Genomic DNA, 21,918 nt, shown 5'->3' on the forward strand with positions numbered 1-21,918 from the left:
ATGTTCTGGGTGAATGGGATATTGAACTCCATTAGTGTCTGTGTCAGACACAAATGGATGTCATTCTGCAACATCATGAGATGCATTTGGCTCTGACTTACCTTCTTGAGGGCACTTTCTGCAATCCTGAAAAGACTATCTAAAGTTTGAAGTTCTGTTTTTCTTTTTAATCTTTGTTCTATGACATAGTGACTTTATCTAGACATCTATCTTGGGTTCATGGAACAGAATAAATTCAACAGAATTTTATTAAATACCTACCATATTCTGCTATGTGTTGTGGGAAATTTTTAAATGAATAAGATATGGTCCCTACCCTCAAAGAGATTAAAATTGACTATTGGGTCAGGGGGGAACATATACACATAAGGAAGAGTATAATTAAATCATAATGATTAATAGCATTTATATTGCCCTTACTATGTGCTATACTATTACATTGTGTAACCGTGTCACACTGTGCTAAGCCTTTCATAATTATTATCTCATTTGATCCTTACCTCAACCCTTAAAGTTGGGTGATATTGGTGAAATATTTTAAGTGTTTGAAGAAGTACAAATTACAGTGAGGTTTCCCCTACTTCTAACTTCTAGGAGAAAGCAGGATTTGAACTGGGCTTTGAAGCATGGGTGAAATTTTAACAGTTAGATATGAGCTTTGAAAAACCTTCCAAGCGTAAGGGATAGTGGCAGCTAAGAAAAGAGGAGCAGGAAAGTAGGAGAGGACTTGACTGAAAAGCAGATTTTTTGCTTTGGGGTACAGTAGAATTAACATAGGACCTGGAATCAGAAACCCTGGTTCCAAATTTCAGCTTTATCATAAAGAAGTTTGATGACTTTTAGGGAAAAAAAATTAAATTTCTTAAATCTTGATGTCCTCCAATTTAAAATAAGTTGGAGTAGATTAAGCAAGATGATTTCTTAGATAACCTAAATTATAAGAATTATGGAGGACTTCTGGGAAAACATGACAGCAGTCTTGATGCAGGACTCTTCCTCTCCTTACCAACTACTGATATAGACTACCTCAAAGGGCAAAAAAAACCCCAAATTCATATGAACGAAGGGACTCTACAGTAGGGTGTAGCATTGATGGTACATGGGATTTAGGCATTTCCATACTATAAGGGGTTGAAATAGCTTCCACCAAAATGTGAGCTGATCAGGCCTCTCCCACCCCACTTATGGAGTCAGAGTCAGAGCCATTGGGCTACATCAGTGAGTAAGTGAGGGACACCTCTAGGTCCTTGGCAGCTGACTAAGACCACCAAAGAACTACCCCTGAGAGCAGCTAGACCTGAGAGCCCAGCAGGCTGAAGAGCTCAGACCTTGGGCACCTGGGCAGAGATAGCTTAAAGAATGACACTAAACAGCAGAAGCTGCAGAGACTGGAGAGGTGGCCTTAGGCAAAAACCTGGATCCTTAGCTCCATATACAGAGATCTTGCCCTCCTCACTCAGACTCCTGACTGGAAAGGGAAGGAAAAACCACCATGGTGATGGCAAACAACACCCAGGAAAAACAATTTCCCAACACCAAGAAAAATAAGAAGAAGGCCTTGACCCTGGATAATCTTTATGGAGGAAAAATCCAGACTACAAAGGAATTAGCAGGAGAGGACATACAAATAAATGCATACCAAACCTTCCAAAAAATGGAAATTGGTCACAAGTTCTTGAAGAATTTAAATCGGAGTTTACCAAAAAGATGGAAGGATTTGGGCAAGAAAAGTGGGAAATAGTTCAAAAAGGAAAATAACAGTTTAAAGGACAGGAACTCCCAATTGGAGAAACAACTGGAAGCCATGAAAAGCAGGAAAGACCCAACCAAAAAGGAAAACCAAAAGATTATAATAAAAAAAGGAAAGAAGAAAACCAAATTAACAGTATCAAAAATGAAAAGTTCACCTCTAATGAAGAGGAAATTAAGACAATCATTAAAAACGATTTTGTCCAATTATATGGTAACAAATTGGCAATCTAGGTGATATGGATGAATATTTAAAAATATAAATAGCCTAGATTAACAGAAGAAGAAATAGAATACTTAAATAATCCTGTATCAGAAAAAGAAATTGAACAAGCCATCAAAGAAGTCCCTAAGAAATGACACCTAAGGGCTGATGGTTTCAAAAAGGAATTATATCAAACATTCCAAGAACAACTAATACCAATACTATACAAACTATTTGACATAATAAGCAAAGAGGAAGTTCAACCAAATTCCCCTTATGACACAAATATGGTACTGATTCCAAAGTCAGACAAGTCAAAAACGGAGAAAGAAAACTATAGACCAATCTCCTTAATGAACATAGATGCAAAAATCTTAAATAGAATACTAGCAAAAAGACTCCAGCAAGTGATCATGAAGGTTATTCATTATGATCAGGTGGAATGTATGCCAGGAATGCAAGGATGGTTCAATATTAGGAAAACCATCCACATAATTGACCATATCGACAAGCAAACCAACAAAAATCACATGATTATCTCAATAGATGAAGAAAAGGCTTTTGACAAAATGCAACATTCATTCCTATTGAAAATACTAGAAAGTATAGGAATAAAAGGACCTTTCCTAAAAATAATAAACAGTATATATCTAAAACCATCAGCAAACATCATCTGCAATGGGGATAAATTAGAAGAATTCCCAATAAGAACAAGAGTGAAACAAGGATGCCCATTATCACCTCTATTATTTAATATTGTACAAGAGACACTAGCAGTAGCAATTAGAGAAGAAAAAGAAATTGAAGGTATTAAATTGGCAATGAGAAGACCAATCTATCATTCTTTGCCGATGATATAATGGTCTACTTAAAGAATCCTAGAGAATCAACTAAAAAAGTTAGTCAAAATAAAAAAAAAAAACTTTAGCAAAGTTTCAGGATACAAAATAAATCCACATAAGTCATCAGCATTTCTATACATTTCCAACATATCTCAGCAGCAAGAATTAGAAAGAGAAATTCTATTTAAAATCACCCCAGACAATATAAAATACTTAGGAATCTATCTGCCAAGACAAACACAGGAACTATATGAGCACAGCTACAAAACACTTTCCACACAATTAAAACTAGATCTAAATAACTGGAAAAACATTAATTGCTCATGGATAGTATGAGCTAACATAATGAAAATGACAATCCTATGCAAACTAATTTACTTATTTAGTGCTATACCCATTGAACTATCAAGAAACTTTTTTACAGAATTAGAAAAAAACATAATAAAGTCAATTTGGAAGAACAAAAGATCAAGGGTAACCAGGGAAATAATGTAAAAAAAATGTGAAGGAAGGTGACCTAGCAGTTCCCAGATCTCAACTATACTATAAAGCAGTGGTCATCAAAACAATTTGGTACTGGCTTAGAGACAGAAAGGAGGATCAGTGGGATAGACTTGGGGTGAGTAACCTCAGGAAGACTGTCTATGATAAACCCCCAATTCCCAGCATTTGGGACAAAAATCCACTATTTGACAAAAACTTCTGGGAAAATTGGAAGTCAATATGGGAGAGATTGGGTTTGGATCAACATCTCACACCCTACACTAAGATAAATTCAGAATGTGCGAATGACTTGAATATAAAGAAGGAAACTATAAGTAAATTAGGTGAACACCAAATAGTATACATGTCAGATCTTTGGGAAAGGAAAGATTTTAAGATGAAGCAAGAGTTAGAAAAAAATTACAAAATGTAAAATAAATACTTTTGATTACATTAAATTAAAAAGGTTTTGTACAAATAAAACCAGTGCAACCAAAATAAGAAGGGGAGCAACAAATTGGGAAAAAGTCTTCATAACAAAAACCTCTGACAAAGGCCTAATTACTCAAATTTATAAAGAGCTAAATCAACTGTACAAAAAATCAAGCCATTCCCCAATTAATAAATGGGCAAGGGACATGAATAGGCAATTTTCAGATAAAGAAATCAAAACTATTAATAAGCACATGAAAAAGTGTTCTAAATCTCTTACAACCAGAGAAATGCAAATCAAAACTCTGAGATACCACCTCACAACCAGAAGATTAACTAAAATGATAGCAAAGGAAAGTAATAAATGTGGGGGGAATGTGGCAAAATTGGGACATTAATGCATTGTGGTGAAGTTGTGAATTGATCCAGGCATTCTGGAGGATAATTTGGAACTATGCCCAAAGGGCACTAAAAGTCTGTCTGCCCTTGGATCCAGCCATAGCACTGCTGGGTTCATACCCCAAGGAGATAATAAGGAAAAAGACTTGCACAAGAATATTCATAGCTGAGCTCTTTGTGGTGGCAAAGAATTGGATAATGAGGGGATGCCCTCTGATTGGGGCATGATGAACAAATTGTGGTATATGTTGTTGATGGAATACTATTGTGCTCAAAGGAATAATGAACCTGAGGAATTCCATGTGAACTGGAATGACCTCCAGGAATTGATGCAGAGTGAAAGGAGCAGAACCAGAAGAATATTGTACACAGAGACTAAAACACTGTGGTACAATCAAATGTAATTTACTTCTGTAGTAGTAGCAATGCAATGATCCAGAACCAGTTGGGGGGATTTATGAGAAAGAACACTATCCACATCCAAAGGAAGAACTGTGGGAGCAGAAACACAGAAGAAAAACAACTGCTTGATCACATGGGTTGATGGGAATATAATTGGGGATATAGACTCTAAATAATCACCCTAAATGCAAACATCAACAATATGGAAATAGGTTTGGTTAAAGACACATGTAAAACACAGTGGAATTGCTCATCGGCTATGGGAGGGATTGGGGGAAGGGAGGAAAAGAACATGACTCTTGTAACCAAGGACAAATATTCTAAATTGGCTACTTAAACAAAATTTTCAAAAAAAAAAAAGAATTATGGATTAGAATCTCCATTTGGGGACAAAAAGATATACATGAAAATACATCTTGAAGGGTAATTTTGAAACATAGTTGTAAGAATTATCTCATGTTTTAAAATGGCAAAAAATAATTCCAAGATAAATGCATGAGACTCCTATCTGAATTGAGTAAAGAATATACTCATCTGCATCCAGATTGATGACATCTATCTTCCAGAGAGCCCAGATATGTAGGCTCATGGGATACTAAAGCTGAAAGAGACCATAAGGGCTCATCTATTCAATCCCTTCATTTTGCAAATGAGGAAACTGAGTCCCAGAGATATGAGATGATTCCCCTACTAGCATCCCCATATTCACTATTAGAAAAGTTAAGATTCAACTCATTGATTTTAATTCTCATCTCTATACTCTAGATTTTTCAAACTCCCATCCTAGTAGATACAAAGAGATGGCAAAAGAACAAACACCTGGCTGTATAGAAAGTTAAAGATGGAGGGGATCATAGAGGAAAAGTTTTGCTTCCTCCAATGGCAAATCTCTTGTACCCACTCTGAATCATTTATTAAGTGACTACTCTATATATGCAAGGCAGTGGGCTAACTATTAGAATACAAAAACCACCCATTATTCCTTGCATAGCTGTTTATGAGCTACCTCCAACAGAAATGGAAAGGCAGATGGAGAAAAGAAAGGATGGATTAAAGGAGAGAAGAGAGATTTTTTTTTATCAGCAACTTATCCATCACCTGCCTTAAGGAAATCCAGTTTCCTATGGTTTATCCCTAAAGAAAGGAAGCAGAAAGATACAAAGAGGTCTAGTAGAGTACACACAGTAAAGAGATGCCTAGGGAGCAGCTAATCGGTCCTGTAAAGTTACCAAGGCAACGGCACCTGGCTGTGACCTCACAGTGGGAATAGTAGTAGATGAGCAGACGTCAGGCAAAACCAGCCCACCACAAGTCTTCTTGCTTCAGGGAACATGCCAGCATGCTCAGTCCTTAGTGGGCACTATGCTGAGGTTTATCAACAAATACTGCTGATAATCTATGTTTTACAGGTTTAAGAAGAAGCCCCAGGACACTCTCTCAGCAGCAACTGGTTAGTTGGCAAATAAACATTCATGAAGCACCTACTAAGTGCCCGGCATTGTACTAGCCTGTGGTTTTGGAGAAAGGCAAAAAAAAAATGTCTTTTCTCTCATGGAACTCATGGTTTAATGGGGGGAAGGGAAGAGAGAATTTGTAGACAACTATATGCAAACAAGCTATATAAAAAAGATAAGCCAGAAATCATCAACAGAGGAAAGTCACCACAGTCAAGGGGGATTAGGAAAGGCTTTCTATAAACTATAGGGTTTTTAGCTGAGGCTTGAAGGAAGCCAGAAGATAGAGGTGAGAAGGGAGAACATTCTAGGTAGTGAATGTGCCTGGAGTCAGGAGATGGAATGTCTTGTTTGAGGAACAACAAAGAGGCCAGAGTGACTGGACTGCAGGTTATATATGCGAGCTTGGAAAGTGTAAAACAGAACATTAGGAGAGGGCCCAGTTATTAAGGATTCTGAATTCTAAATAGAGGATTTTATAATTGACCCTAGATGTGACATTTGGTCACTGGAGTGGCCAAAGTAGGGAGGTGACATGGTCAGACTATACTTCAGGAAGTGAATGGATAGAAATTTATGGCTGGTAAACCAACCAGCACAGCAAGCTATTACCATAGTCCAGAGGTTAGGGGATGAGGAAGCTTACACCATGGTGGTGAGATGAGAAAAGAGTCATCCATGAGAAAATGGGTATTATTGTAAAGAGGATTAGAAATAAATATTTCTGGGGAGCAGCTAGGTGGCTCAATGGATTAAGAGGCAGTCCTAGAGATGGGAGATACAGGATTCAAATCTAACCTCAGACACATCCTAGCTCTGTAATTCTAGGCAAGTCTCTTAACACTCATTTCCTAGCTCTTACCATTCTTCTGCCTTAGAATCATCACATAATATTGACTCTAAGATGATCTGTAAGTTATTTTCCCCCCTAAGAAACATACTGCTGGTATCTGATATATCTTTTTGAGATTAAGAACTGCCTCCAAGACCCTCTTAGTAGCAACTGGAAAGACAGCAGAATTCAGAGTCCTGTCAACAGGCATCCTTTGGCAGGGAAGAAGTCAGAATTCAGTCATGAAAAATCTCAAACTGCAGGGGAAGTAGAAAGGTCTCCTAATCAAATTCTTCACTGGAGATTTGGTGCAAGAGGACTAGACTCTCAGCTTAGCTCCTTGATAACTATGAGGCCTCAGGCAAGGCATCTTCTCTGGAATATACTTTCATCAGCTAGAAAATGAAGGGCTTGGGCTAGAGGACTTCTGTGGTCTCTTCTAGTTCTAAATCCACTGGCTGTATGATTCTAATTCTTATAGCTGGAGAAAGTGAATATTCAAGCCCCCTTTCTCCTTTTTTTCTCTTTCCCCCTCCTCAATTTCTCTCAAAACATTGAAAGAAAGAAAGGCTGAAAACACATTGCTTTGGAAATTCGACTAGAAACATTTCCACTTTGTTGATACACACGTTGTCTATAATTTCAGGTTTGATTGATTCTCCTTCTGGAAATGCCAGGTTGGAAGAACAGAATCAATCACATTTCAGTTGAATTGAGAGCAGAATCAATCACGTTTTACATTGAGAAGAATGAGGTATCTCCACAATGGGCCCCATTCTCATGAGGCTTTTCTTGGTAGAAAATTCCCATGCGCTGAACTCCTATAGCTTAAGTTATTGCATGAAAATAAAAGAAAAAAATGTGTGTGTGTGTATCTAATGTGTGTTTAAATATATGTACATATAAAATATGTAGAAACACAGGCACATACCTATAAACAACCAGTCATGAAATGGCAGTCCAAGAAGAGACCTTACAAATAATTTATTATAACTGTATAACCATGTCCCAGAGAAAAGTGACTTGTACAAGGTCATATGAGGAGCAACAGACAAAAATCACAATCCAAACTCAGATTGTCAGACTCTAAATATCATGCTGCCTCTCTAGCCTAAATATGACATAGTTAATGAAAAATTTGGGCATGGCTTTTAATAACAATGAATTCCACTGAAGAAGCAGTGAAAGAACCCTAGACAAAAAACCCAGGAGTACATAGAAGCAATGTGTTCCTTTAATTACACTTGAGAAACTTCGGGTTAGAGGGGATTGGATGGTATTGTGAAAATAATGCAGTGCTTTTAATGGTTTCTGGCTTTTTCCTAATAAAAATACATAACAAACAAAAAAATACCTTTTTAACACCATCATCTTCTTCTGGTGATGCCATGTAAACCAAAAGAACATTGCAGTTTCCAAAAGAATTCAAATCCTGGTAACCTCTACCTTGCCTTAATCTCTAGTAGCTATTTATTTTTTACCCCTGTATCATGCCCTGCCAGATTTATGATCTTGTTTCATCCCCAGCAATGGATATTACTTCTGAATGGGACTTTAAAGGATGGAGGATGGAGAATTAATGATGGAAAGAGAGGAGACACTTCAACCCCAAATCAAAGCTATCACCTTCCAAGATGCCTTCTTCATTGTATCCTTAGGTCACCAAAGTTTCTATCAAATCTCCCCCAGAATCACAGTCTGTACTTTTTCAATGAGATTACGGAATTGATATACAGTACACTTCTCAATGTTTGGGTCTCTTGCCTTACTTAGATGAGAAATTTCACAAGATTAAGAGATATTTCTTATCAAAACTTTATATATTCCCCCTAGCACAAGGTTCTGCCTAGTTAGGCATTCAATAAATGTTTCTTGAATGAGTAAATAAATGAACCAATGGTTGTTTCAAGAAATAGTTCTTTTTAACTGCTGGGTGCCATTGTGATCCACACAGGACTGGTGTCAAGATTTTGCATCTTTACTTTGTTCATAATGAAATAGCCTATACCCTGTGCATGGACCTTGCTCCTAGTAAGTGAATTCTGGGGGTAAATACTCAATTAGCTCCATAGAACGGGCATTTTTGTATTCTTTCCTGAAACAATATGAAGGCTCTCTAAGCATATCATAGGAAGCTTCAAAAGTGTCAGGGATACTAAACACAATTGGCTCAAAGGGGCAGAGATGATAGTCAGCCAACATTATCTCTCCTGAAAGCCTATTAGATGAACTATATTTTTTCTTTGCTTTTGTGTTTATTCTAACTTTCCATGTTCCTATTTCCACTCAAGGTCTCTGATTTCTTCTGAGTTCTTAGGGTCCTTATTTGCCCTCTGACATCTAAAGGTCTTTCAGTGTGGTACCCTAACCAGGCAAAGAATTCTCTCTACATTTTCCCATACCTTTTCTGAATCTTTTATTCCATCATAAGGTTTTAAAGCTTACAACAAGAAAGGGCCTGGGAGATTATCTCCTCCAACATCTTTAATTTACAAGAGGAAAATGAGGCATACAGTGATGAAGTACCTTGCCCAAGGTAACACAGGGAGTAAGTAGCAGAGAATGGATTTGAGCCCAGGTGTGTTATTTCAAATGTAGTAGTCTTTTAAAAAAATTATTTGTTTGTTACATTAAAATTCCTAGGTATCTCCAACCCTCCCTCCTCTCTTGATACTAGAAAATGCATCATTAAAAATAATATATATAAAACTATATCTTATTTATTTCTATTTATCACTTCTAGCGCTCATTCTATGGCAATTGTAACATATCTGCCCTATACCTCATCTCTTAGTAGAACATTACTTTCACCATATTTCACCAAAATTCAGCAAACCTTACAGAGATGTTTTCCCCCAAGGTTCCTAGTTCAAACTATGTCCAAATAGAATCCCTTCGCTAATATGCCTGAGAGGCTTTTCAAGTAAAGGGGAATTTCCAGTGTCCTCAGGAAGTCTAATGGATTACTTAAATTACTAGAAATGGTTATTTTAAATACTGAGCCAAATCTATTTCTGTGATTTCTACTCATTGCTACTGGTTCTGCCATCAGGAGCCAAAGACAACCATTCTAATCCATCCTCTGTAGGACAGCCATTGAAAAATTGGAAGGTAACTATCATGCCCTTCTATCATTCCATGAAGTTTCCTTCTTCTCCAGGCTGAACCAGCTTTTGATTCTTTCCATAATTTTGCACATGAACAGTCTCCAGTTCTCTTAACATCCTCATCTTCCATTCTCTAAACATGCTTGCATTGGTCAATTCCTTTCCAAAAATATGGTGTCCACAGTGAAAGATAATATTGCAGATGACCAATGAGAGACATATACTATCACTTGCCTTGCCCTGGATTCTTGCTCTGGATTATTTCAATGGACATGTAATCTTGTGGATGGGGGTTCTCTGTCCAATCCATGCCTTCTTATTCAACAAGCTTCAAGTCCATGTATTCCTATAAATTGTTTATGGGGATCCAACCAACTGATGAGGGTCCTTCTGTGAATTTCAAAATGATTCCACCTGAATCAGACCATTCTTTAGAAGATATGATTTAGCTATTTCCTTATCAGTAACAATGGAGATACTTGGAATAACAGAATCAGGTCTTGGAAACTCTATATTCTTCACCCTACTCAGTTTAACAAGATTTTGAAGGTCTGCATCAAACTCAGGATTTAATTTTCTGAGGAGATGGCCTTCAACAGACATGTGCAAAAAAAGGACAGACCTCTGGGCTGTCCTAAGTCAAGATAAGTCCTCACTGGTCCAGATGAGATGCAGAAAAATGACGTAAAAATGTCCATATAAGGTAAGGCACTTCCTGGCTCCTCCTCTTTCCCTGGAGAGGACTCTGGCTGGCAGTGTGCTAAGTGTTCCAACATCTTGGAGTGTTGGGTGGTGAGTTTTGTCCTGGAGATGATTTCAGGTTCAGGCATCTTAGCTGAGCCCCTTTGGAGGTCAGGCTGATTCCTTCCTCCTTCATACTCCAAACCATTACTCCCTTATCTCCTGATCTCCCACCTGATACTAATCAGACAGGGGAAGAGGGAGAGAAAAAACCTACTCCTTCTTCTTCTTAATCTTTTCCACTATCAATTAAATCACCATAAAATTTGGCAGCTGACTTGGGTATTTTATTATTTGGGATTTCCCTTGGCGACCACTTAAATTTAGATCTTTTCAGTCTCAACCATAATTTCACCCTTTATACTTCCATTATGTAGGTACCAATGGAGCATCTAGGCTCACTCTTGGCAATTTCTTCCTCTCAATATCTTAGTCCCACTTTGTGACCCAGCCACCTCCTTTGGCAGTCAAACATTTCTTTGATAATGTCTTTTATGTTGCTTCTGGGAACCATAGTTCTCTTAAAAGGGTCTAAAATAGGCTTGCTCTTTTGGCTGCATTGTCTTCATGGTTACATCCGATACCATTGCCAGAATACCTAAGTGTTTATTAGAATAAATACATCTTTCTCTTGCTTTTAAAGCGGAGGGACATTTTTCTTGCTTTTCAATCCATCACCTTCTATTCAGACAACTAACAATTCTGCACAAGCACTTTTTCATTGTGTTTAAACATTCATCTGGAGATAAACGACTTTACTGTTAGACCTCTCAAAAGGTAGGAATAGAAAAAAAATAGAAGACGCAATGTCTTATGAAGTATCCTTCACTGAAATCTCCAGTGATCTTTCTCCCTTTCTTTTTGAGGTTTAATGTTTAAAGGTATTTTTATATGATTCTTGTGTTTTTTTTTTTCTTAATCTTACCATCTAATAAGATAACAATTCTAGGCCTACCCCAAGGGATAATATAGATCAATCTGATGCAATGCATGCTAATCATTAAAGGCATTAAAGGGAAATGGTAAAAAGTGATGGAAAAAGCCCAGGGAGACCTGGGTTCATAACTACTCAACCACTAACCTTGGCAGCCTAGCCTTAGAGGCAAATCCCTTTAGCTCATTTATAAGGAGCAACTAACATTGTAGTATAATCAAGGATTTACCTTATATGGAGCAAAAAGACTTGGCTTAGTTGACTGCTAGCTTTATTACCTTAGGCTAGTAATTTCTCTCCTCTAGATCTTAATTTCTTGACTTGTAAAATGATTGTATTAGACTAGATATTCCTTAGAGGCCTTATTTACCTTTGTAGTTCTATAAAATGCAATGAGTTAGTTTTTCAATTTGTCTTGCTCTCTTTCCTCATAAGTTTTTCCCTCACGGAAGTCTCTAATAATAGAAATGCAATGATTCAACTAGGTCTCTTTATATATGTTTAGGTTAATAAATTAATGCCTAACATCTTCAAACCCAACTAGCCCTGTTTCTTGTTTCACAGGAAAGATCCACAAGCACTTAAAATGACCCAACTATAACAGAGAGGGTGAGTGGGATGAACACATCTGGAATGTTAGAACAGTGAAGGAGAAAAAGAACATTTAGTTCAAATTTCTCATTTGAGAGATAAGGAAGCTGAGTTCCAGATGAGGTTAGGGATCTGACATAAGATCAGACAAGTGGTAAGTATCAGAGATGAGATTCAAGCCCATACATCTTGGTCCTTGGATTGGAAATCCAGGGCTCAAATTGTTGAAGTAGTAATAATTCAGAATAATTCAAAATGTCCAAAGGGATAGAAAACAGGATCTAAGATGAGTTTCTATAGGAATACATTGCATTTAGCCAGGAAAAGAAAAAAGTGAAGGGATTTGATTAAGTTTAGGGTATATGGAGAGATCCATAGGGAGATTCTGATGAGCTGTTATAGTAAACAAAAAGCTATTTTTCCTCAAGTAAATATTTTAATCATCTTACGCAAAATGAAAACCACAAAAGTGAAAATCCACTGTACAAATGCTAATGGTAAAAAGGAAACATTTGGAATGGGAAGGGGGAATGTAACAAAGAATACTGAATCCTGCTTCATTTTGTTTTGTCTTTGTATCCCCAAGTTCCTAGCATGGAATCTGGCATGGAAAAGGTATTTAATGAAGGCATGCTAAATTGAATTGAATGAATCATGGTGGATCATCAACCATAGAAGGATTAGCTGAAGGAGCTAGAGATGTTTCACTTATATGAGATATGACTGAAGAGGGACACAATAGAGATCTTTAAGTATTTGAAGAGTTATCAAATGGAAGCCAAATAAGATTTGCTCTGTTTGGCCAGATAGGATAGAACATAAAATAGCGAGTGGGAGTTACAAACAAGCAAAGTATAATGGTGATGGACTAGTATTATGCTATAAGGAATGATGAACTATTTGTTTTCTATAAAAACTGGGAAGATCTCCCTGAACTGATGGGGAATGAAATGAGCAGAACCAGAAGAACATTATAAACAGTAAATGAAAGATCATGGGATGATCAGATGTTATAGACTTTGTTACTAATAGCAATGTAATAATCCAGGAAAATCCTTAGGGATTTAGAAAAAATGCTATTCACATCGAGAGAAAGAACTGTGGGAGGAGAAATACAGAAGGAAAGTATGTTCATCACTTGTTTATATGGGTACATGATTTGGGATTCTGGTTTTAAAAGATTATTCTGTTACAAAAATGTATATTATGGAAATAGGTATCAAGAGACAACACATGTATAACCCAGTGCAATTGCTTGTTAGCTCTGGGAGGAGGAAGGGAAGAAAGGAGGCAGAGAACATGAATCATGTAACCTTGGAAAAATACTTTAAAATGATTTAAAATTTTTTTAGAAAGGATCAAAGGATCAAAAAAATTGAAAAATAAATTAAAAATAAAAGAAGCAAAGTTAGACTTGGTATAAGGGAAAACAAAACAAAATTTCTTAATAATTAAAGGTACCGAACTAGAAATGAACTGGCCTTTGAGGTCACTGGTTTCCCCTCTTTGAAAATCTACAGGAAATGGATGAATGACCACCTGTCAAGTTGTTGCTGAGGCAATTTGTTTTTCCGTCAGGGTTTAGAGTAGGTGGTCACTGAAGTCTCTTTCAAATCTAAAATTCTGTGTTTTGGTGACCTTGTTTCCCTTGAGCCTACTCAGCAACAAGGAATTTTACAAGGAAAGAGAAGACCCCTCCCAAGAGGGAACAGAAGCTGGGGGTTTTAAGCAATATCTCATACATACATACACACATATACACAAACATGATGAAGCATCATTTCAGCAGAGATGCTGGGGAATTTCAGCAATGGTTCCCAAAGTAACTGTAACTGAGACACCAGGTACAACTGGTCTTTTTCATGTCTCTGTCTATGCTGTTAAATTTATGGAACAGTGATAATAGTAACGACATTAGGGCATGTTTATTTATAAAATGCAAACACCTGAAGAACTTTGAGTATTTGAGCAGAACCACTACTAAATTTTACAAGTATGTGTTGTGTGTTTAGATGTAGATATAGGTAAAGACAGGAACAGAACAGTCAGTGACAGTAGCTGTGGGAACCATAACGAAGAATTTCTTCTTCCAGTTCAATCTTCAACCAGATTCCTACATTAGCAGTCTTGTTTGGGAACTAGTTTATGATCAGCAAGCAATAGAGGAAATGAAAGCCTTTTGGGAAAACACTGTACCAAAAATCAGCTTTTCCCTAAAGAATGCCCACCCTATGATGCTGATAAACTTCCCAAAGATTTGCATGAGGAAAGCTTTATTAGTTTCTCTCTGCTTCCCCTTTGGAAATACAAGGTTGACAGTATTTATTTCATTGCCCAGAGAATGTAAATATGCCAGTGAGTGCCAAGGCTTGGAATGGTGTTAATAATTTATTCAACAAATCACATAATGTGCATTTGTGATACATGATTTATAACCTCCCACTAACTTCTGTATTTACCCATCCGACTTCCTCAGACATGTCAAGGGCTTGTGTTTTTGGTTTGGAGACTGAAGCTATTCCTGACTGAAATAAGTGCATAGGGAATCCTGGAAAATCTACTCAGAAAACAGCACAAGGATTTTCTCTCCCAGATGAGTTCAAAGTATATATATATATTTTTTACCCTTACCTTCATCTTAGAATCAATAATGTGTTTTGGTTCCAAGGCAGAAGAGGGGTAAGGGCTAGGCAATGGACTTGTCCAGGGTCTTATAGTTAGGAAATGTCTGAGGCCAGATTTGTCCCCAGGACATCCATCATCTTTAGGACTGGCTTTCAAACCACTGAGCCATCTATCTGCCCACAATCAAAATATTCTTTTTTTTTCCTCTTTAAAAGCAGAAAAAGGGCAAACTTTTCAATGAACAGATCTGGGTCAAATGTGAATAGGAAAGATTTTCTAATTGGTAACATTTATGATGGATTAGATGTGAGGAGACAGTGATAAGCATCTGAATGGGAGGATTGTTCCATATGGATGGGAAAGAGGGGAGGTCACTGAGTTTTGCTTTTTGCTTTCCTGTTTGCACACCCTGTCTAAAACTCATCAGTTGTGGGTGGGTGGAGAAGCTATTAGTAAGCAAAGAAGTGGGAATGAAACCTACATGTACGGTGTAGTAATAAATATTACAGAAACTCACATCAATGTTGTTTTGATTTTTAAAGAATGTTTCTTAATGACAAATGGAAGCCCAGAATTATCAAGTAACTTGTCCAAAAAGGACACAACTATTAAATGGAAGAAACAGAATTCGAACCCAGGTCCTTTGAAATAAAACCAAAGGCTCTTTATATCCTGTTGCAATATGGAAATATTAAATTGATTTCCTGGTGTGGAAAGCTGACTCACTGCTTTCTGGACACATCTCACAGCAAAAAGAAAACCTCCAGACCATAGGTGTAGCCATAGTCTGCCCTTTAGCTGATGAAGTCTGAATGCATTGTTTGACTTTTAGCTTTGCTTGTGTTATTTTTTTTTCTTATGTTATAGCTTCTTGTTTTGAGATCTTGCTTTCTGGGCTGTATTGTTATACTTCCCAATGCTAGGTAAAGGCCCCCCAGGTCTAGAGTTAAAGCATAGCTTAATAGACTGAAAGCTGGTAGAGATGTCAGAGGTCAATTAGTCCATCCTACACCCAAGCAGGGATGTTCTCAATAAAATATTCAACAAACGGACTATCAGTCTTTCCTTGAAGACCATCAGTGAGGGAAATTCTTCATCTTCCAAGGCAGGAAACCCTTCCTGGAGGAAGCCTTAATCATGAAAAAAATTTTTTAAAAATTATTATTATGAAAAGCTGCCTTTTTGTAACTGCCATTCATTGCTCTTGGCTCTGCCCTCTGGGGCCAAGCTGAGCAAGTTTAAGCTTTCTTCAACATGACAATCTTTCAAATATTTCATTCTGCTCATCCTCACACCTATTCCTAAATTCTTCATTGTCCGCAATTCCTTTAAATAACTGTGTAGCATTGCGTCTAGTCACTCCTCTCTGGGCTCGCTCCTTGCCCTTCCTAAAATGGGGTGTCCAGAGTTCAGAATGATATCCCAGAGGTGGCATAACCAGTTGGAGTTAAAGCTAGACTTTATCCTCTTTGTTAGGGCTATACTTCTTTGAGGGTAGATTAAGATTCAAGGCTTCTGATGCCTCATCACCAGCTAAGGTGGTGGCAAAATTATACCTCACCTGAGGTCTCTGAATGGCATCCAATGAATTGACTGTTGTTTTGTATTTAGACTGGACTAAATGAAATGTCTATTCCCTCCCTTCACTTCCTCCTCTGCAGGGGTGGGAAACTCTGGGTGAAGAACATTGCATATTCTGTTGATTAGCTTTGCTTAATTGTTTTCTTCCATTCTCTTTTATAAATTCTCCCAGGACAATTGAAAGGGACTGAATATATTTTGAAATGAAAGTGATATAAAAATTTTTCAGTGGAAAGAGTGTTGGATTTAAAAATACAAAATCTGATTTCAAATCCTAGCTTTGCTGCTTATTGCATATGTCACTGTGGGTAAGTCCCTTACCTTCTCCTGGCCAGTCAAGTGAGGGGGCTGGATTAGACATCTTCTAATATTCCTTTCCACTCTAAATCAATAATCCAATAAAATTTTAAAACATAAATTGGATTGATTGCTTGAAAATAATTATAAATTGGGTACCATCATGATATGGTAGAATGAATTTATATCAGGAGCTTGTAAACCTGGGTTCTGGTGCTAGTTTAAAATCAATTAACTGAATGACTTTGGACAAATCACTTGGCCTGTATAAACCTCAGTTCCTTCATCTGAAGAATGGGGATACTTGCTCATATTATCACCTACCCTTTCTACTGCCAAAGTATAAATGCTGCTCCAATGAGGCAGCATTTATGAAAGTGTTTTTTAACTGTGAAATACTATGTAAATATGATCCATTCAAAACCACCAGCCCCTTTCAACATACTGTGTACAGCATCTCAGGAAATTCCATCTTATTTCAAACCAAGTCTGTGCCTAGGGAGGGGACTAGAGAAGTTAGCTCTTTGCTTGGACATTATAAAAGACTTAAAGGTTAAGGAGCCAAGCTTTCCACACCCAGCACTCTTTCTCATGGATTCCAATTAGCTGCCTCTCTGAATGCATGCTGTCTCTGTGTAGAGTTTGGGAACAGCTGGCAAAATATCTTATTCTACACTAAAGATTCAGCACCTGCTGAAAAAGGAGAAGACATTTAAGGTGGCTCCTATGAGCAGTTGGTGCTATCAGTACACAAGCCCATTGGCAGTGATGCTCTTGTCTAGAAGATCGTTACTAATGACCTGCCTTCCACTTCTGACCCCAAGAACTAGCCTATTTAGAATCGTCCCCTCTTTCTTCAATATGAAAAATGCTGGACCAGGGGAAATGGGGTAAGGTGGGGATAGCGGAGGGACACTGCTATCTTGGCTTTTTGGTCATATTTCTAAATCAACAGAATAAAGACACAGTCAGGAGAAGAGTCTATTAAAATATACTTTAATTATCCCATCTTTATCAGCTTGAGGCTTGTAGCATCAGCCATATGTGGGCTCTAAACAAAACAACAATTGCTTTGTAATCCTCCTCCCCTCCCTGGTGATAACAGCTGAATTGATCATGTTTATTTCATGCTGATGTTATAGGTCAGGGGTAGGCAGCCTGCAGTTGTTGGGAGTTCCACAGCTTTTCTCCACTCCATCTTTCTGTTTCCTTTTCCCAGTTACTCATTTTCCTTTCTTTACACTTACAAATCCCTTAGTCAGTCAGTAGTCAGACAATAAACGTTTAGGGTCTAAGATGTGCCAGACAGTGTGCCAAATGCTGGAGATACAGAAAGAAGAAAAAAGCCTCTCAAGGAGCTCACATCCCCTACTGGGGGCCCTCACCAATAAAATGCTAGCAGGGCCTCCTCCATTAGGGATCTTTGTACATCCTCAGAAAAAAATGAAAGACAAGGGAGCAGTCCTGGGTAATGCATGTAACCCAGACCCTTCAATGGATTGATTTCATATTAAGAATAGATCTGCTTCATTGTAGCATGACTCCCATGGCTCAGTCCCAGGGCCAAATCTAGATGTGGAATGAGCAAGTGGCTTTTTAGATGATGTGATATGAGGATTTGCAAATGCTAGTACATATCCCCAAACTGCCTCCCATTTCCCATTCAGTCATCCAGAGTAACAATACTTTCCTGCTACATAAACCAAAATTCATTCTCTCTCTCTCTCTCTCTCTCTCTCTCTCTCTCTCTCTCTCTCTCTCTCTCTCTCTCTCTCTCTCTCTCTCCCTCTCTATCTCTCTCTCCTCCCACCCCCTTCTCTTTCTCTTTTTTTGATTCCCCCCCTCCTCCCACTGGATTAGGACAACAAAGTAGCAGCTGTTCCAATTAAAATACAAATGTTTTATCTTAAGAAAAAGGAAGCAGCTAGGTAGCATAGTGAATAGAGTGCTAGGCCTGGAGTTGGGAGAATCTGGGTTCAAATATGACCTCAGACAGTCTTTAGATGTGTGACCCTGGGCAAGTCACTTAATTCCAGTTGCCCAGCCTTTGCCACTATTCTTATCTTAGAACTGATACTAAGACAGAAGGTAAGGGATATAAAAAAGAAAAAGAAAAAGCATGCAGGGGAGTCTTCATTCACTAATACAGTGATCCTGGCAAGCCTATGAAAATAGAGAATCATAAAATATTAGGACTAAAAGGACTTAGCCCTTCTAATTCAAACTCTAATGGTGGGGTGGGGTGGGGGAATGCCCAGGGAGATGTAGTGAATTTGTATTTAACTTTCTTTTTAACTTGTGAATTTGGAAAGCAGAGAATGGGTTTTTGAGAAACAACTAGATAGATGGTTTAGTGATTCAAGTACTGGATCTGAAGTCAGGAAGACCTAAGTTCAAATTTTACCTGAGACATGAGTTACATGATCTTGGTCACTTAACCTCTGCTTTATTCACTTAAATTATAAAATGGAAATAACAGTAGCCCCTGGCTCTAGGAAATGATGTGAGGATCAAATGGGTTATAATATTTGTAAAATTCTTAATACATTCTTAATAAAATCAATGCATTCTTAATAAAATTCTTAATACCTTGTATGAAACTTAATGTGGGTTTCCTTCCTTCTTTGAAATATTTCTATTAAGTTTTATATTTTGAGATCATAGAATGAAAGCAAAGCATCACAAGATTAGAGATGTTAACTTGGACATGACTTTGGAGGCCAAATCAACTAGTCCAATACTCACATTTTACAGATGAAGAAACTAAGAGTCAGAGAGGTTAAATAATTTCTCCAGGATAAAACAGGTACATAATAGTTCAACATATATTTATTAAATGGCTATTCCCTGCCAGGTATTAGACTAGGTATTGGATCAACAAACATACTAAATAAAACCATCCCTACTCACAAAGAATTTACATTCTGTTGCAGAAGAGGAGGGAATAAGAATACATGCAATCATCTACAGTTTAAAAAAATAAATCCTAAATGGTGACCAATAATTTGAGGTGGTCAGGAAAAGCTTTGACTAGAAGGTGGTGACAGCGATGACTGAGCTGCATCTTGAAGGAAGAGAGGATTCTTGAGAAGGAGCATGAAGGCATGGAGATAGGAGATTGAATATTAGATGTGAGAAACAGAGAGAAGGCCAGTTGGCTGGGTCACAGAGTAAGGAAGAAGGACGAATATACAATGCCACTTAGGATTACTGATTTGAGGCCAGGTGGTGAAGGGTTTTAAAAGATAAACAGAAGGACTTTAATTGTATTCTAAGGATGACAGGCATCCACTAGACTTTATTGAGTAGCAGAGTGGCACAGATAGATCTGAACATCAGTGAAGTCATTTTGCCAGCAATGTGAAGGATGGACTGGAATACAGAGAGACTTGAGGTGAGAAGACCCATCAAGAGGCCATTTGTAAAGTAACCTTGGAGAGTAATGAGAGATTGAACTAAGGGTGATAGCTGTATGAACATGGAGAAAAGGTAAGGAATAAGGGATGTTTTGGAGGTAAAAATGACAAAATTTTTTAACACTGAATTTTTGGGGTGTGAAAAAGTGAAAAACAAATGATGATAACAAGGTTATAAGCTGGTAAACTGAACTAATTATGGTGCCTTCATCAAGAAAAAGGGAAATTTGGACAAGGGGTGGATTTGGGGGGCATTATTTTGGATTTAAATTTCAAATGTCTCTGGGGCATAGAAACGGAAATGCCAAATAGGAAATTGGTAATATAGCATAAAAAGTGAAGACAGAAACTGGAGACAGTTATATAGATCAGAGATTCAGTGGCACAGAAATGATAATTAAACCTATGGGAATTGATGAACACAGGTACATTGAGAAGAATAGGGGGTCTAGGACAATGACTTAGGGAACACCCACAGTCAAGGAACATGATACAGATGATGAGCCAGAAAATGAGCCTGGGGACAAGTGGACTGAAAGGTAGGAGGAAAACCAGGAGAGAAGAGTGATCTGAAAGTCCAGAGAAGAAAGTGTTTCCAGGAGGAAAAGGTAGTCAAATGTGTCAAATGCAGCACATGGGTCAAGAAGGATAAGGACTGACTATGCCTGATAAAAAGTAGGTGATCACAGGTAAAACTGGTATTAAATAATCTGTTATCAGTAGACCCAAGTATTGAATTTTGACATGCCATTTCTATGAGGAAATGTATTCCAAGTTTAAAACCTACTTAGAAACTTTTAGAGGACAACTTGTCCCCAAACCAGAAAGTGAAGGCAGTAATAAAGGAGGCGCTATGGAGACTGAGAGTACTCTGAGTGTTTAAAGCTGACTGGAACATAAGTGCTAGGTAAAAGCTCTTGGAAAGCTATAAATAGCCAGTGCAGTGACCCTCCCAGCCTCCCCTCCCCATGGGGGAGGCTATGCCAGGTTTAGCTTTCCTGGTACATAAAAGCTTCTGAAAGGATTGTTTTCCCGGGAGCTTTTGGCTGCCTTGTGCATGTCAAGGGACTTTGCAGTTTCTAATTATCTCTCTTTATGTTCAGGCTGAGACTTGTTAATACAATAAACCAGCATTTCCGGGACACACTCACACACAGAAACATCTCAAGGTGTTTTACAAGCAGAAGATCATGTTAAATCAAATCAAATACCAATTAAAGATTAACAGTAATGCTAGGAAGCTGTTATTTGCCATCCAGTAGTGGCCTCTGGGGCAGCAGTGAGTTTCTACCAAGCAAGAGTTATTCCTATTCCAGCCCAATTTGCTCTTTCAGGATATGTTGGCCCCAACAGCCTGTGCCTAAACAAATCAATGCTCTCATCTCCTTGGAAGTGTTCCCAAGTGCCCCATTTCCCCAGTACTTGGCCTTCTCTGAATGCTTCTCCCATCACTGGGCATATACCTTCCTTCCCAAATTCCAGTTTGCCAAAACCACAATACAATTCACTTCCATCTGCAAACCATTCAATAATAGTAAAAGCTGACATTTATATAGCGCCTTTAGCTTTACAAAGCATTTTACAAACATAATCTCATTTGGTTTTCATGTTCTTACTAGGGTTTCCTTCTAGCAATCATTGCAAGGAAATTATTGGTCAGAGCAGTCTGAGTATCCATGTGGATAAAATGGCAAAAGGGAACAAATGCTCTGCCTAGAAGAAAGTTTCAAGTTATCAGGAAAAAGAGGAACAAAAATAACAAGATATTGAAACTAGGATTTTCATACTAAAATGATTTTTAAAAAATAAGAGCTGAGGGGGCAGCTGG

The 21,918-nt window shown here is 37.8% G+C and overlaps 1 protein-coding gene and 1 long non-coding RNA gene across 9 annotated transcripts in view; one reads left to right on the forward strand and one right to left on the reverse strand.

Annotated features, from left to right (window-relative positions):
- Positions 1 to 21,918, reverse strand: part of ASTN2 (astrotactin 2) — a 1,150,327-nt gene that overhangs the window by 719,732 nt on the left and 408,677 nt on the right. Inside the window, exon 1 of one of the 8 annotated variants that reach the window (XM_007474541.3) lies at positions 5,611 to 5,746. The exons of 3 other annotated variants lie outside the window; for them this stretch is intronic. The gene's annotated coding sequence lies outside the window, so the exon portion shown is untranslated. Of the gene's footprint in view, positions 1 to 101; positions 174 to 261; positions 333 to 500; positions 1,795 to 5,610; positions 5,747 to 21,918 lie in introns of those variants that run through there. 4 more of the 8 variants (XM_007474540.3, XM_007474542.3, XM_016433707.2 and 1 more) reach the window with 4 other exon arrangements.
- On the forward strand, positions 5,365 to 7,666 carry LOC103094686 (uncharacterized). Its single transcript, XR_458086.3, has 2 exons — positions 5,365 to 5,962; positions 7,445 to 7,666. It is a non-coding gene; the product is annotated as an uncharacterized LOC103094686 (long non-coding RNA).

This window comes from Monodelphis domestica, chromosome 1 (genome assembly GCF_027887165.1).
Source record: "Monodelphis domestica isolate mMonDom1 chromosome 1, mMonDom1.pri, whole genome shotgun sequence".
Classification (NCBI taxonomy): domain Eukaryota; kingdom Metazoa; phylum Chordata; class Mammalia; order Didelphimorphia; family Didelphidae; genus Monodelphis; species Monodelphis domestica.